Raw genomic sequence first — 19,082 nt, 5'->3', positions numbered from 1 at the left:
CCAAAGGAAGGGTAGGCTTGTTTCTTTCATACATCAAATGGCCTTGATATTCAGGCCTTGATATTCAGGATATGATGCCTGACACTACCTACTCTAGACCTTCATAATAGGAGGAAAAGACGGTGACATAAATATAGAAGAGAGACTAATTGTAAAGAAAGAGATTCAATGATGGGTGTATTTGAAAGAAGGATAGTGAGGGTGGTAGAGGAGATTATCATGGTTATTGCATATACTTACAGAAGCTATTAATCAAAAGAGCTAAAGATGCTGCAAAAATGTAATAGAAATTAAAAATTAAATATCTGAATTAAAAAGCTCCCAAGAAAGCTTTACCAACTGAATAGACTGTATGGAAAACAGATATCAGGGATTGAGGACAAGACAGAGGAAATAGATCAGAAGGCCAAAATAAATGACAAGTTAAAAAATCTATAAACAGAACATGTGAAAAATGTAGGACATCTTAAGATGACCAAACATTTGAGTCATGGGTATACAAGAAGGGGAAGAACTACAGGCCAAAGCAAAGAATATCTTCAATAAAATTATAGAGGAAAAATACCCACATCTTAGGAAACTGCTCTATCTAGGTATTAGAGGCACACAGAACACCAAATAGACAGGATGAAAGGAGAAATTATCCATGGCACATTTTAGTTAAAACACTAAACATAGAATACAAAAAAAAACTTATAAAAGTTTCAATGGAAACTCTAACAGTAAGAAAGGCTTGGAATGCAGTATTTAAATTTTGAAAGACTGTGGCTGTTAACTCAAATTATTATGTCCATAAACTTATCCTGCATAGTAGCAGGTGAAAGAAAAACTTTCCATGATAAAATCCAGGAACAAACTAAAGTTTTGGGTGGGAGACAGCAGCCTAATTCAGGTATAATTGATTGAGGGATTACCACCATTGACAGAGCACCAGCTGTTTTGCAGTAGGACAGTACAAAGAATGCTGGAGTTTTCCTGCTTTTTAATATCAGCTTTGTTACCTACTGGATGAACAAATTTGATAGCCCACCTTGTACTATGGGAGGATAAAAATGCAGGAAAGAAGGGATCATTGGTTTTGCAATGCAGTTTGTTGTTTGGATATGGACAATGTGAGGCAGGGTTGCTGGAGTGTCTGCAAGAAGGCCACATGGAGCCATAGGATGATCCATGCGTTTCAGGGGAATCACCAGAATTTTGGAGTTGCCAGAACTATAGAATGGCCAATAAGTAGAGTTGTTGATTCAGGATACAATTTTACCTGGGCTGTGATGAACGGAATTGGAACACCAGAATCTTCAACATTGGTTACATATGTGGGGCTTAGAGCTAGAGAATTTGATGTTTGTCCTGTTTGCTTTAGATTTTGCATTTGGTCATTCTTTCCTTGCTATGCACAGTGCAATTTTTGCAGCATTCTTTAATCTATGCCATTATGTGTAATTTAAATTGTGTTTTAATTTTGTAGGCTTAAAATTAGAAGACTGTCTTGAGTCTCAGAGAAGCCCCTGGACTTTGGACTTGTGAACAGTGTTAGCACTGATTACAAATACGGATTCAGGGCTGGAGAGGTAGCTTAGCAGTTAAGGCACTTGCTTACAAAGCTTAAGGACCCAGGGTTGATTCTCCAGTACCCACATAAGCCAGATACACAAGGTGGCACATGCATTTAGTCTGTTTGCAGTAGTTTGAGGCCATAGTGAGCCCATTCTCTTTCTCTCTTTCTATCTGCTCTCTCTATCTCTAATAAATAAATAAAATATTTTAAAATACAGATTTAATGCATCTCCAATCATCCAGAAACATTTTTCACAGAGTTAGAAAAAACAGTGTCAAAATTCATATATAAACACAAAAGGCCTCAGAGACCCAGAAATGTACTTAGTGAAAGGGACACCTCTGGTGGTATCATCATACCTGATTGCAAGCTACATAGTAAGGCAACAGTAATAATAGTAAGGTATTGGTGTAAAAACAGGCACATTAATCAATGGATTAGAATTGAAAATCCAGATACCTGATCTTTGACAAAAGGGCCAAAAGTGTTCAGTGGAGCAAAGACTGCATCTTCAACAAATGGTGGTGGAGAAACTGGTGAGCCACATGTAGAAGATTGAATTTGGACCCCCTCCTCTCACCTTTCACTAAAATCAACTCCACATGGAGCAAGGACCTCACTATATGACCTGAAACTCTGTATTAATTAGAAGATAAGGTAGGGAGAACATTCTAAGATGTAGGCATATAGAAGTACTTTCTGTACAAGGCTCTAGTAGCCTAGGAAATTAGGCAAACACTCAACAAGCGGGACCTCAGGAAAATAAAAAAGAATACTTATTGTATAGATAAGCAAACTGTCAATAGAATCAATAGAGAGCTTACTGAATGGGAGGAAATTTTCACTGACAATACCTCTGACAATGATTTAATATCTAGAATCTACAAAGAACTCAAAAACTTAAACAATAAAAAAGAAGCATGTCACTAAAAAAAATGGGGCAGATAATTGAACACAGAACTCTCACAGGAAGAAATATAAATGGCTATTAAACACCTAAAGAGACATTCAACATCACTACTCATCAGGGAAATATAAATTCTATCTCTCTTCAGTGAGAATGGCAAACATCAAAAAATCAAATAACAGCACAAGCTGGTGGAGGTGTGGGGAAAAAAGAACCCTCATCCACTGCTGGTGGAAGTACAAACTTGTACAGTCACTATGAAAATGAATGTGGAGGCTCCTCAAAGACTGAAAATAGGACTGCCATTAGACTTAGGTGCACCTCTTTAGGACATATACCCTAAAGAGACATATACCACAAAGGCACTTGCTCAACCATTTTTGTTGCTGTTCTATTCACAATAGCTGGGAGCTGGAATCAACCCAGACACCCATTAAAAATTGAATTGTTAATGAAGATGTGATACTTACACACATTGGAGTTCTACTCAGCAGTAAGGAAAAAAATGAAACAAATTTGCAGGAAAACTAAAGGCTCAGAAAAAATCATGCTGTGTGAGGTCACACAGGCTCATAAAGACAAAAACTGCATTATTTCTCTATTATGTAGTTTCTAACCTGGTCCAGCAACAGCTAATTGTAAGCCATAATAAATATCTACAATATAGACATGGCATTAGAATGAAGATAGGAAAAAGGGGAAACAGAGATAGGAGAAAGGGAAAGAAAATGGAGAGGGGCTACTTGGCAACAAGTCAATGATCAGCAAAAGAAAAATGAAAAGAAAGAAAGAAGGAAAGAAAGAAAGAAAGAAAAAAAGAAAGAAATAAAGAAAGAGGAAGAAAGAAAGGACAGAGAGAGAGAAAGGGAAATACAGGTGTGGAAAGAACCTAGGGGGTATAGGAAGGGAGATCGTGCAGGGAGGATACTCAAAACTAATGGCAACATGAATCAATCCCGTAGAAACCTTCTTCCCAGATCCCATTTTACAAGTCATTACCTTCAATAAGGGGAGGAGGACTTGAACAGAGGAGTTCCATAAAAGGTGGAGAAAGCATTAACCTAAAACCATGGCCTTTGGCTGGTAATTCCCAGGGGCAGAATTGTGTCACTCCTGCCCCACAGTGACCTGGTGGTCAGAGAGATATGAAGTCCCCAAAATGATACAGGCTATTGCCAAAACACTTGGTTACCTGCAAGAGCTAAAAGATAAGTGCCTACTCTTGAAGACACCAAAGTTTGCAGCCATGGGACATCAAGTGATCATTTTGGACCTGAGATGGATTCCAGTTCCCTCCTGGCCACCCTCAAAGTGCTACAAAGTGTTATGAGAATGGTTGGAGAATAACAGTTTCCAGGAGATTGATTGAGCAGGAGATCCTGCCAGTTACAAAATCAACCTGCCAAGAAAGAGCCATACACTTGTGCAATAGTGTCACACAGCCAATGTAGGTAACCAACTGCTCATGATTGTACATAAGACTTGCTCAGTACTAGTGAACTCATCCTTGGCTCTGGGACCCAAGTCAGATTATTTAAAACAGATCCAGAGAGAACTTCTGCTGCTCTCTAACTAAGAAGAGTAAATATACACATATCTTTCTAATGACTAGGTTTATACCCTTTAATTCAAACTGTTTTCACCTTTGATTGGAGAATCTCTTCTGTTTTACAGATGGAGGAGAATATGGGGGAGAACAAGGATACATCAATACAAGAGAGACCTGATTGTCTTCTAGGAAATGGGTTCCCTTCACCTCATCTTCCTGGGCCCAGAAGTCATCACAGGGGAAGTGGTGCACAAATAGTGTTCTCATGGATAGACTGAAAAAGAGATTCATGTGGAAATGGCAACAGACACTGTGGTCACACAAACCTCGTAAAAATGATCCATAGTCTACAGAGAAGGCAACACTAAATCAGATCTCTCTCTGATGCTGAGGTAGCATTGCTGTAGAGAGTATGGAAAGATTTTAAGAGACTTAGTGTGGGTGGGATTAACCTGAGACACACATTTTTCCCATCCATGTAGAGACTGACTGAGGACACTTGGTCCTCACAATGAATACCAATAACTCCATAAAATCCCTCAGCAGAATTAGAGCAGGGAGAAAGAGGCTATATGTTCAACTTTTCTATTAAAAAAAGTCAATAAATTTTTAAATAGGAATATTTAAGTGGGACTGAATGCATTTTAATATCTGGTTGTGAATCTATGGAGACTAGTGGCAGACTATGGTGGTTTCAGTCAGATGTACCTCTTAAACTCATATGTTCTGAATGCCCTGTCCCAAGCTGGTGATAATTTCAAAGGTGGAGACTTGCTAGAGGTGGTGTGTTGTTGGGGACCAGATTGGAGGTATTATACCCAGCTGCCTCTTGCCCAAGTTTGGTTCACTCTCCTGATGCCATTTTTAATCTGCAGGGACAAGATGATGATCAGCTTCTGCTGGTTCCATGCTTTCTCTTACTATGATGAAGCTTTCCCCAAGACTATAAACCAAAATTAATCTTTGTCTCCCATCAGCTAATTTTGTTTGAGTGTCTCATCCCCAAAACATGAAAATAAGTACAACAGACACTTTGTACTCATCAAGGGAAAATTCAAGAGGAGGATATTACAATAGTAAACATATATGCACAAAATACTGGTGCACTGAATTTTATAAAGCTAAATCTATTATACATTAAATCAGAATAAATCTCCAAAAAATAATAGTGGGAGACTAGAATAGTCCACTATTGTCAAAAACAAATTATCTAATCAGAAAATAGAGAAGCAGTGGAAGTAAATAATATCATAGATCAAAGGGAATCTATAGAATTCCACAGAACATTTCAACCAAACTGTACAGAATACACATTCTTCTCAGCAGCTCAGAAAACCCTCTAAAAAATACCATATATGAGGATACAAAGCAAGTCCCCACAAATTTAGGAAAACTTACATAATTACTCATATTATATCATATAATAATATAATAAAGCTAGAAATCAATAAGAGAAACAACAGAAAATGCACAAACTCCTAGAAATTGAATGCACTATTGAATAATAAATGCATCATTGAAGAACAAAAGAAGGAAATTTTAAAAAATCATAGACCTGAGTTTGAATTTTAATACAATATCCCAAATATTCTGAGACCCAATGAAAGTAGTCTGAAAAGGGAAATTTATAGTTCTAAGTAGCTATATTATTGCATACCTAGAGAGAGCTTAAATACATAACTTAATGATCTATTTGAAGACATTGGAAAAATAAGAACAACCCAAACTAAAAAGTAACAGATAGTGCCTTAACTACTAAGCCATATGAGATTCCACCTTACCCCAATAAGGATAGCCAACATCAAAAAGTCAAATGAAAATAAATGCTGGCAAGGATGTGGAGAAGCAGTGACACTCATTCACTGATGGTGGGAATGCAGGATGGTACAACCACTCTGGAAAGCAATATGGAGACTCCTAAAAAAGCTGACTATAGAAATACCAACAGACCCAGTTATACCCTTACTGGGCATCTACCCTAAAACCTTCAAACCAAAGGCCAGAGAGATTTGCTCAACCATGTTCGTAGCGGCTCAATTCATAATAGCTAAAAGCTGGAATCAACCCAGATGTCCATCATTAGAAGAATGGATAACAAAGATGTGGTATATCTACACAATGGAATTCTATACAGCAGTAAGAAAAAATGACACAAAAAAATTTGAGGAAAAATGGTTGAACCTGGAACAGATCATTCTCAGTGAACTTACCCAATCACAGAAAAAAAATCGACACATAGTCTCACTCATCTTCAACACCTAACATGAATCTACCCAAGACACCTTACATACTCAGCAAGCACCTCATGGACTAGACAATAGGATGGAAGGGAGGGCGGGGAGGACATCAAAGGGTGGAAAACAGTAATCTGGACCCAAACGGCATTGGTACCATAAAATTCTACTTCCTAAAAGTCAGACCAAATGGCTGAACTTTCACTAGACCTTTACAGGAAACACCTGAACCACTAGACACTGGAGAGGGTAGGATCAAGACTAACCTAAATCTTCTACATCTTCCCTCCCTCCCTCTCCCCCTCTCCCCTCTATCTCTCTCCTCTCTAACTCTTGTATATTAGTTATGTTTTTCCTCAATTTATTAGTGGGCACTGGCCTTTAACCTCAACTTCCAGCTTGGGGCTACCATCCACAATGATTTTTTGATCAGAGAAACCTACAAGGTTTCCCAAAAACAATGACAGACTTCTGTCAGAGTACTTGATGACCCACCAAAGGCCAGTGGTAAGACCATATTGCTGAAGACTCCATATGCAGCTGATATGCAAAATCGAACATCATGGCTGGAAGCCAGGAGAGAGTTAGTCCCCAAACAGTCAGCATGTCTAGTGCCAGAAGGCGCTACATGGGCGACTGGGGGAAACGACCAATATCTGTCCAAGCAACTCATTGTCCAATCTAATCAGCAACAAATAACCTGATGTGATGCCCATACAAGTGCAATAGTGGCACACAGCCATGGTGAGGAACCAACTACTCTTGATTTGGCTAACTGATCCACTCAGTGGTACTAGACCCATAGCTGTAGCTGGGAAACAAGTCAGAACCATACCCAAACACAAGCCCACTCTACAATATTAAGCTATCATCAATCATGGGGAACAAGAGGGCCTACACCTATCAATCTGTCTATCAAAATTAAGTGTTGTTTCAATTTTCTTGGTGCTAACTTACTCTCTGTTGGAGAATCTGCTTCTCTTTTTCAGATAGATGCAGATCCTATGGAGAGAGCTTCCCCAACATACCTCAAAAAGGGCCCAACTGAAACTAAGGACAATTGGTGAAACAAGCAAGGGTGATGTTTTCCTGTGAACCGTATACCAGCACAAAGGGGAAGGAGACCAACGCAGAGAAAAATCAACTCCTACCAATCAGAGAGCCAGAGCCTCAGATGCCCCCAACACCTCATCACTGAAGCAGACCAAAAATGAACACAACATGGCTCAGGGAAATTTTGTGGAAGAGGGGGTGGAAAGAATGTCAGTCACATGTTGGGTCATGATTTGCAGAGACATTTAGCATACCAATAACTGTGGGCTAACCCCACAGTGCACGACCCATTTACATCAACAAGGAGGGTCTAATGGGAGGGGGTAGATCATAGATGAGCCTAAACAATTGTACCAAACTGCCTGTATTTGGTGAAAAGAAAACTAATAAATCAAATTAAAAAAAATTAAAAGCTTTAAAACATTTGATAAAAAAAAGAGTAACAGATAGAAAGAAATCATCAATATCATGGAAGAAATCAATAAGTTAGCAATTAAGAAAACAATTTTAAATCTAATGACTAGGCTTATCCCTAGGCCATGAAACAAGAAAATGGAATGAAAGGGATAATTAATGAAAATAAGAGCTAGTTTTTTAAAAAAAAAAATTAAACAAGTTTGATAAACCCATGGTCAAATTGACCAAAGATGAAGGCAGAAGACTCTAATCAACAGGATTAAAGAAGAAAAAGGAGATGTTACAACAGATACAAATGAAAATTACAGAATAATGACATATTTCAAAACACATTCCAGATAATTGGAAATTTTGGAAGAAATGGATTAATTTCTTGAATCACATATTCTAGGAAAACTAATTACACTGAAATAAAGTATCTGAGTAGAGGTATAGTATTTAGCTATGTTGAAGCAATAATTAAAAATATCCCAAATAAAAAAGCCCAGGTTCTGATATATTCACTGCCAAATTCTCCCAAAACTTATAGAGGAACTAAAACCACTGCTTCTCAAGTTATTTCAAAAAATTGAAAAGGAAGAAATGCTCATTAGCTCCTTCTATGAAGCCAGAATTACACTGCTACCAAAACTGGACAGAGACACAATAAGTAAAGAAAACTATTCACAAACATTCCTGATGAACTTAGACACAAAAATTGTCAATAAAATTCTCAAAAATCAAGTCCAAAATCACATCAAAGTGTCATTTACCTCAATCAAGTAGATTTCCTTCCAGGGTTAGTTCAACATACAGAAATCAATAAGTATAATTCATCACATAAATAGACTTAAAAATAAAATTACATATCATTTCAATATATGCAGAAAAGGTATTACACAAAATACACATCCTGCTAAAAACACTGGAGAGAACTGGGATGTAGGGATTATAGCTCAACATTTTAAAACTATATGCAACAAACCTAAAGCCAATAGAATACTAAATGGGGAAACATTTGAAGCATTACCATTAGGTTATTGAATAAGACAGGAGTATTCACTCTCCCTACTGTATTAAACATAGTAGTTGAAGCCTTAGCTCAAGCAGTAAGACAAGAAAAAGAAATAAAAGAGATAAAAATTGAAAAGGAGGAAATCAAAGTAGCCCTATCTGCAAATGATATGATTCTGTATGTTAGAGACTCTAAAAACTCCACCAAGAAACTACTAGAACTGATAAACGCTTTCAGCAAAGTGGCAGGAAATAAAAGTAATACATAAAAATAAGTAGCATTTGTACATTTCAATGACAAACAAACTGAGAAAGAAATCAGAGAAACAGTCCCATTTACAATAGCCACAAAAAATTTAAACATCTTGGAATATCCCTAACCAAGGATGTGAAAGACCTCTACAATCAAGACACTGGGGATGGAGAGATTTCTCAGTGGTTAGGGCACTTGCCTGCAAAACCTAATGACCCAAAATTGATTTTCTATTAAAACACTGAATAAAGTAATCGAGGAAGAAAGTAGAAGATGAAAAAAAATCTCCCATGCTCATGGATTGTAAGTATATTGTGAAAATCACCATTCTCCCAAAACCAAAATACAGATTCAATGCAATTCCATTCAAAATTCCAATACCTTTCTTCACAGAAATAGAAAATATAATTAAAAAGTTTATATTGAAGGACAAATATCTTCAGGTAGCCTAATGCACCATTTACAAAAACTATACCATGGGTTTATCACCATACCTGATTTCAAAATACACTACATAGCCATACTAATAAAACAGCATGATACTGGCACAAAAAGTACATATAAATCAAAGAAATAGAATAGCAGATCCAGATACAAGTTCTTGTAACTACAGCCAACTGATCTTTGACAAATGGGCAAAATATGCACACTGGGGAAAAAAGACACTTTTTTCAGGAAATGGAGCTGGAAGCTGGATAACCACATATGGAAGAATGAATCTAGAGCTTCTTGTCTGACACTGCATAAAAATCAACTCAACGTAGTGTAACCACCTCAATATAAAACCTGAAACTGAAATAACTAGAGGAAAATGTACAAGAACTCTAAAATACAGCTATAGGGAAAGACTGTCTAATTAAGACTCTAGTAGCCCAGGGAATAAGGTATGCAACTGTTTGGTCTTATGAGACTAAAAAGCTATTGTACAGCTAAGCCAATCATCAGCCAAGTCAGTAGATAACCTACAGAATTGGAGAAAATTGTTGCCAGCTATAATTCTAACAGAGGTTTAGTAGCTAGAATATAAAAAATAATAAAGCAATAAAAAACCAAACCCAGTTAAGAGATGGGACAGGGCCACAGACTATTCTCAAGGGAGGAAATACAAGTGGCCAAATAAACATCCTCTACTTCCTAAAAGGCAGACCAAATGGCTGAACTTTCACTAGACCCTTACAGGAAACACCTGAACCACAAGACACTGGAGAGGGTAGGATCAAGTCTAACCTAAATCTTCTACATCTTCCCTCCCTCCCTCTTCCCCTACCCCCTCTCTCTCTCCTCTCTAACTCTTGTATATTAGTTATCTTTTTCCTCCTTTTCTTAGTGGGCGCTGACTTGTAACACCCACTACCAGCATGGGGCTATCATCCACAATGAGCTTTTGATCAGAGAAACCTACAAGGTTTCCTAAAAGAATGATAGACTTCTGTCAGAGTACTTGATGACCCACCAAAGGTCAGTGGTAAGACCCTTTTGCTGAAGACTCCATACACAACTGACACTTAAAATGGAATGGCATGGCCGGAAGCCAGGAGAGAGTCAGTCCCCAGTCAGCGTGTCTAGTGCCAGAAGGTGCTACATGGGCGAATGGGGGAATATGACCAATATCTGTCCAAGCAACTCGTGGTCTAACCTACTTAGCAACAAATAACCTGGTGTGATGCCCACACAAGTGCAATAGTGGCACACAGCCATGGTGGGGAACCAACTGCTCTTGATTTGGCTAACGGATACCCTCAGTGGTGCAGGACCCATAGCTGGAGCTGGGAAACAAATCATAACCATGTCCAAACATAAGCCCACTCTCCAATATCAAGCTACCATAATCAAGGGGTACAAGAGGGCTTACACCTATTAAACTCTCTATTAAAAAAGTAAGTGTTATCTCAATTTTCCGAGTGCTAACTTACTCTATGTTGGAGAATCTGCTTCTCTTTTTCAGATAGATGCATATCCTAAGGAGAGAGCTGCCCCATTATACCTCAAAAGGGGCATGACTGAAACTAAGGAATATGGGCGAAACAAGCAAGGGTGCTGTTTTCCTGATGAACCAGATACCAGCACAAAGGGGAAGGAGACCAACACAGAGAAAAATCAACTCCTACCAAACCAGAGATCCAGAGCCTCAGAGGCCCCCAACACCTCATCACTGAAGCAGACCAAAAATGAACCCAACATGGCTCAGGGAAATTTTGTGGAAGAGGGGGCAGAAAGAATGTCAGAGTCACATGTTGGGTCATGATATGCAGAGACATTTTGTCGTACCAATAACTGTGGGCTAACTCCACAATGCACGACCAATTTACATCAATAAGGAGGGGCCATTGGGAGGGGGTAGGTCATGGATGAGCCTAAACAATGGTACTAAACTGCCTCTATTTGCTGAAAAGAAAACTAATAAATTAATAAAATAAAATAAAATAAAAACATAGCATACAAGCCAGACGTGGTGGCACATGCCTTTAATCCCAGCATTTGGGAGGCAGAGGTAGGAGGATTGCCATGAGTTTGAGACCACCCTGAGAGTACATTGTTAATTCCAAGTCAGCCTGTGCCAGAGTGAGACCCTACCTCCAAAAAACAAATAAAATAAAAATAAATAGAAAGATAGTAAGCATCTTTAACCATCAGAGAAATGCAAATTAAAATGACTTTGAGATTCCATTTCACTCAAGTCAGGATGAGTATCATTTAAAAAATCAAAAGCCAAAAAATATCAAATGACAACATATGGTGGCAAGGGTGTGGGTAAAAAGGAACCCTCATCCACTACTGGTGTTAGGGAAGACTTGTACAGCCACTGTGAAAACCATTATTGTGTTTCTACAAACATTTAAAGTTAGATCTACCATTTTCTATTGTCAACAGCATGGTCTAAGGACAGGTGGTTTCTCTTTAACGGAACTCCCAGATTCTTTGCACACCAATCTCAGAAGGAAGTGTCCTGCACGCAGTGTTCTTCCACATTCAAGACAAGCAATTACTGCAGTTCCCTGAATATGTGTTAGTGTGATTTGCCTCCATTATCTACATTTACTGTTCCCATAAGTAATGTACACTAAGAATATTTATTTAAAACAAGATATGTACTTTGACCACTATTGCATTCTTTGAAAAATAACACATTGTTTTAATATCCTTGCTTATCTTCTTGAACTCTGTTCATGAAAGCTATGGTGTGCTGTGGGAAGTATCTCAGTTCTGTCTGAGAACTCAAACCTCTCCCAATAAGAAATAAGATTCCAAGTTTTCAATGCTGAAAGGCTTCTGAACTGATCCAAACGAATTTTCCCTAGCTATACCTCTCCTGGGCATATACTCTAAAGACTCTACTCTTCCTCTATAGAGATATTTTCTCAACCATATTTGTTGCTGTTATATTCTCAATAGCTAGGAACTGGAACCAACCCAGATGCCAATCAACATATGAATGGTTATTGCACATATGATGTGATGGAATTCTATCCATGGTAAGGCAAAAATGAAATTTGCAGAAAAATGGATGAACCTGTAAATAACTATACTAAGGGAGGTTATCCAGGCTCAGAAAGGCTAATATGGAATAGTCTCATTTGTTTATAGTCATATTGAGTATTAGCATTAATAATAAGAAAGCTAGAATGATTCATGGAGAGATCAGAAGTAGAGAGGTATCAGAGAAGGGAATACTTGACATGCAAGTGGCAGGGCAGGATGCAGGGGTTGGAACAGTCTATTGGGACAGGAATACGGGAGGTAGAGAAGAGAGGAGATGCACAAAACTAATGATGGCATGAATTGATAGCACTGAAACCTACCTTTTTAAAATTAAAATGTATAACTCGAGAGAGAAAGAGGGAATGAGAGAATGAGAAGAGAAGGGAAGGGAAGAGGAGAGGCTAGGAGATGAGAAGGGATGAAAGGAGAGGAGAGGAGAAAAGAAAAGAGAAGAGGACAGAAGAGAAGAAGACAAAAAAGAAGAGGACAGAAGAAAGAGAAATAATCTGTTTGGGCAGAAGAATTCTGCAGGGGTGGAGAGAGGTTACCCTACAATCATATTTTTGATAAATTTTTTGATAAATTCAAGCGCCGAGAATTGTGTTACCTCTCACTTATGCTTTTGGTCAGGACATGTGGTCCTCCAAATAATGCAGACTATTGCCAAAGCACTTGATTATCCATCAGCCCCAAATAGTAAGACCCAACTGCTAAAGGTGCCACAGGCTATGGTCACATGACACTGAGAGATCATGCTGGAACTGAGATAGAAGTCAGCTCTGCTGACCAGCTCTCAGTACTGGAAAGTGCTCTGTGAGCTTCTAGGGAATAAATGTCACCAAAAGTATGCACAAGAAGTGGATATTGCAAGCTACAAAAGCAGCCAAGCAAGATGTACCGACTGGTGCAATATAGGGGCGATAAACTGCTCTCTGATTGGGTATGAGTCCAGTTCAGAGGGAGGGACTTCAATCCTCATAGGAGAACCACTCAGAAGCTGATGCCTTGGAAGGTCATATATCCTAGAGGGAAGCTTCCACATGCTTTGCCTAAAAGGAGAAGTTATGACCTTAAAAAGTTCCAGAAAGCTAGAGTAGACTTATACCCACTAAGGCTCAAGGAACGTTGTGAAAAGGAGAATGGAAAGATTATCAAAGCTACAGGTGGAAAGGAGTATACTGAAGCAGAAACCACCCTCTCCCCCATAAGACTAATGATGCATTCATAACCCCATAGTCAATATCATTACTCCACAGAAAAGCGCCTTCAGTGGTATGGGGTAAGAAGGAGTGCTTATAAGAGGATAACATGTGGGGAATAGACCAATATGCAGTAAATTCCTAATTAATAAAAAAAGTAAAGTAAAGCTAAAAGTCTCCTAAATGGCTAAATCCCTGCTGATCTATGCTGCTATCATTCTTCATAAGAAAATCTGCTTTTTTCATATGGTACTGAATTCCAGGGAGACCCAAGAACCATCAGAATAACAACAAAAGATAGACAAATGTCTAGTACAAGATGAGCCATCTGAATATCACCCAGGGTCCAGGAAACATTTGGAGGAAATGTCAGATTAAATATGAGTGAGTTCTGCTCTCAGTATTAACCTAAGTACTTATACCAGGAAGATATCGGTAGACACTCAGGAGGCTCAAAATATAACAAAACAGAAAATTAGAGGCTGCCAAGATCCCAATATTAGCAGAAACTTATACTATGCCCTCTAAGGCTACTGAAAATTGCAGAAGAGGGAGCAGTAATAATTTAAGAGCCACAAGGAAGAAAGGTATACTCTCAAGCATTGTCCCCTTATAAGAGATTGACTGGTCATTCTTGACCCTACAGTAATTATAGATAAGTCTGCCGAGAAGGGCATTCAGTAGAATGTAGGTGGGGAGAGGGGTCATATAACCCAAAGGATACAATCAAAAAGGCTATGGAATATGTGTGTTACAATGACCTTCACATTGCTGGGACAATGAACCCTACCAAAAATAGCTGATGGGAGAAGTTTTTATTTTGGCTTATAGTCTCAAGGAGAAGCTTTACAACAACAGGGGAAAGTGAGGCATAAGCAGAAGCTGGGTATAATCTCTTTGCCACAGCAAGTTTCCACCAATTACAGGAGAGTAATCCAATCTCTGGCAAGGAAGAGTTGGCCCTGACACCCTAAAGCACACCCCCAACAACACATCTCCTCCAGCAAGTCTCTTCCTCACAAATTTTCACCAGCTGGGGGCCAAGCATTCAGAACTAATGAGTTTATCGGGGACATATGATTCATATCACTATATTCCATTCCTGGCCCCTGTAAACTGATGAACATCTGTGATGTAAAATACAATGTATCCAGTTCTACTTTAAATGTCTCTTTACTTTTTATTAATCCCAGCATTGTTCAAATATCTCTGTTATCAAGGTCTCTTCACTGTGTACCTATAAAACCAAAAACACATAATGGCACAGAATAAACTTTCCAACTGTAAGAGATCACATTGCAAAAAAAGAGTGAAAAAATACAAGATCTAAACCAAATAGGGCCAACATCATATCCTGTAGCTCCAACACTTATATCTGTAACCAGTCATGAAGTCTGATTTTCCAAATTTGACCCTCAAGCTTAGCTGTTTACAGTCCAGAGTACAATTTTTTCTGAGCCAGCAGACCTCCTTGGCATGCACTCTATATTCCTAAGATCTCAAAAATTTCTTGAATTTCCTTGAATTGCCACTGGAGCTCACAGTTCTACCCATAAGGCCTCCAGACAGGGACTCCAACAAACCCTGCCTTATAGCACCAAGTGGCCATCCCCCCACCAAAAAAAAAAAAAACAAAAAAACAAACAAACAAACAAACAATGCCAATGACCCCATATTTTCTGAATTTATTATATTCCCATAATACCAAATAAGCTAAATTTATTAATCCAGGAAGATACAAAGCTGGCTTTAAAGAGTAGGACAAGTCTCTCAGCATTCTGGCCCCTTACATTCAAGAGTCAACATTCTTCTTGCAGTCCTGGTGTAAAAAAAAGCTGACCCAATCTCAATTGTGGCAATCTCTCAAACAATTGAAGCTGAACCAGGCTTCTCTCTCCTGCTCAAAACTTTCATTTTATTCTGTGCAATATCCATCTGCTCTATGTTCTACCACTAAATTGAAATTTAGTTTTGCTTAAGTTCTCAGGACATGGAAAAAGCCCAACTAGCCTCTCCTACAAACTGCCTGTAGACCAGTAGAGACAAAGTTACTGCTTCCCCCTCATAAGCCAAGCCACTATGATCCATAGTTCTTTCTGAATTTATGTCTTTCAACTCTGACCACAATGGCCCATTAAATTCTTTTATAAAAAAGAACTGCAAGGCATCGCTTAGACTAAAGGTCAAACTCTTCCACATTCCTCTTTCAAATCAGTCCCAAAAGGTCAAAAAGCACATGGTCACATGGTCAGGTTTCTATAAAAAATAATCCCGCTTCTTTGGTACCAGTTTTCTGTTTTAGCTACCCTTCTTATTGCTGGGACAAAGCTCCTGACCAAAAGTAGTGATGGGAAAATTCATGAGGGCTAATGAAGCCATGGAAACAGTGGAGGCTGGTGTGGTGGCTTCAACCTGAAGTTCCCCATAAAGCCATTAATCCTGAATACTTGAACTCCAGCTGGTAGCAAATTTAGTGGTCAACTATTTCTGGAGGGGGTGTAACTGAGGGCAGACCTTGAAATTTATTAGCACCCAGCTTGTCAGTACTGACTGGTGCTACCTGCTGTGATAGATGTAATGTCCAAGAACTGCTCACACCATTTTCCCCTTCCATAATGAAACTTCCATTCAAGATTATAAGCCAAAATAAAAAAGAACTTTCTTCCCATCAGCTATTTCTGGCCAAGTGCTTTGTCCCAGCAATGAGAAGGTTACGGCAACAACTAGTCATCACCTCCTTGCCACAGCATGTAGAACATCAGCAGGTGAATGAACCAAAATCTAGCAAGGAGGAGCTAGTTATAACATCCCAAAACCTGCCCCCAACAACAAACCTTGACCAGCAGTGGCCACCTCCCAAATTGCCACTAAGTGGGGATCAAGCATTCATAACCCATAAGTTTTTTGAGGATATGTGATTTACTCCTTCCCAAAGTATAATTAAAGATTCAATGTAAAGAGAACTCTTGCACACTGATAGTGAAGATGTAGATAGCTATTGTAATTATTATAGTTACCTCGTTACTGGGACAAAACACCAGACCAAAAATAGCTGATAGGAAAACAGTGTTTATATTGGCTTATAGTCTCAAGGGTATGTTTCAACATGGCAGGTAATGGCTGTTAGAGCAAAGGCTAGACATCACATTGTACCACAGTAGCTGACATAAAGCAAGAGTGTGATGAGCTTTGGCAAAGGGAAGCTGAGCTGTAATAACTTAAAAAACCTTCCCCAGAAGCATACCTTCTCCAGCAAAGATCTATTCCCTGAATGGCCACTATCTGGGAACCAAGCATTGAGAACACATGAGTTTATGGGAAAAATTTTATTCAAACTAGCTACCACTATTCTAGAAATAGTATAGAGAACCTCAACAGAGAACTGCCATACTATCCAGCATCCCTGCTTCCAGTTGTATTTCCAAGAGAAAATAAAATCAACATGTCAAATAAATAGTGGAACACCTTAAAGCATTGTGACATTATGCACAATAGTCAACATACAGAAATAGCATGTGTTCATTGACAAATAAATAAAAGGAACATATAGTACAGTTCATTTTTAATCCTGTCATTTGTTACAATGTAGATGAACGTGGAGAACATTACACTAGGTGAAGTAAGAAAAACATTGCATGTCAAAGATGGCATGATCACATTTATATTACAAGCTAAAAACAAAAAGTTGAATTTATAGCAATAGTGAGTAAAATGGTTGTTGCCAGGGTCACATACTAGGAAAACAGATATTGATCAAAGGGAACATAACTTTAGCTATGGGAATAGTAAGTTCTTGAAAGCAAGATGTTATATTATACTTAATGATAATATATTGCATACTTGAAACCTTCTTAAATCCTAAGTGTTCTCACCACAAAAAGAGAACTTTATGCAGTGATGACAATTGGAAAAAGGTTAGTGTTATTTGACATTATCAATTTAGCTAGCAAAATGCTAATACTATGTGGAAACATTAACTGAGGACAATTGACTACAGCTACAGGTAACATGGTGAAGTGTGAGTCACTTAACAAAAATCAATTAACCAAATACATCCTGATGACTAGATCTCAAACCAAGTATGCACAGGTACAAAAGCATAAAGGTGAAAAATAACAGCAACTACCATGTGTTGGGGTTTTCCTATTCCCTGGATTTTATATTCCGTTCAATTCAACAAATGTCAATAATCCATGGGCTCAATGACTGAGGTAAATGAGCACTGGCCTGGTCATAAATCATTCCCCAAGTGACCACTCTTCTTGGCCCTTACCCCAGGCTCATGACCTTACTCCAAATGTATTACTCAGTAATAAAAGCCATAATTTTAAAAAGCAATGTTGACAAGGGTACTTTGAGGGAAATTTCCATACTACTGGGAGAGTCTTTGTAAAATTAAAAAGTGAAATATCATTGAGGTTACTTCTCTATGTTTTCCTTAAAGGAAAACTGTCTTTGGCATTCTTTAACCATGAATGTGGTATTAAATCCAAAGAGTCATTTTTGTAATTCACAGACTAAAAAACTAAAGTGGCTCCTTTTGACTAGGTAGTTGGCAAGGTACAGTTGTTCACATTTTTGTCAGTTCAAAATGTCTATGAATTAACTCTAACATTATATTTAGTCATTTAAGATAGCTTTACTAAAAAAAAAAAATACACAGGCAAGTGAATGGATGTATGGGTGCAGTTTTTATCAGACAGCATTGCCATGTCTTCTGGAAGAAGGTCAGGAAGAAGAGGGGGTAGGAATGTAGTACGCTTGGAGTGGTAGGAAAAGGACTGGATTTAAAGTCCATATAATTTCACACTAGTCCTGGCTTTGTTATTAATATTACATGAATTACCCTAGGGAAATAAGCACCTTCTCCATGACTGAACTTCTAAAAATAAGGGAATTAGGCATAGATGTCTAAAACTTTTCAATTCTTATCTTCCATGACTTAAAAATATCCTTGATACAGATTATATTCTGGTTATTTGATAATTAGTATCTCATAATCACTAACCCAATTACCAAGTGTGTATGCATATAACTTATATTTTTGATCAAGTAAGAGTAATTTGAAACAATTGGTCTTATGATATCAAACAATTTTATATGGGTAAAAATAAAGCCAAAATTATATCTTAGACAGAAAATGCTTCTCATGACTAGACTCTATACCCACAATAATTAAATTACTATAGCTGGGATAAAACAAGTCAGAGGCTAAGGAATGTCCCACAACACCTGTGATGGTTTGAATGTACAATCTCTCCCATGGACTCATGTGGTTGAATATTTGATACTCAGTTGATGGTGCTATTTGGAAAGGTTGTAGAACCTTTAGGAGGTAAAGCTTTGCTGAAGGAAGTATATAACTTGGAGGCAGTCCTTGAGGTGTTGTAGTCCATCTCCACTTACTGTTTTCTTTCTCTCTGCTAATGTAACTATGTG

The sequence above is a fragment of the Jaculus jaculus genome, chromosome 11 (assembly GCF_020740685.1).
Source record: "Jaculus jaculus isolate mJacJac1 chromosome 11, mJacJac1.mat.Y.cur, whole genome shotgun sequence".
NCBI classification, from domain to species: domain Eukaryota; kingdom Metazoa; phylum Chordata; class Mammalia; order Rodentia; family Dipodidae; genus Jaculus; species Jaculus jaculus.
Note: the sequence above shows the minus strand (reverse complement) of the source record.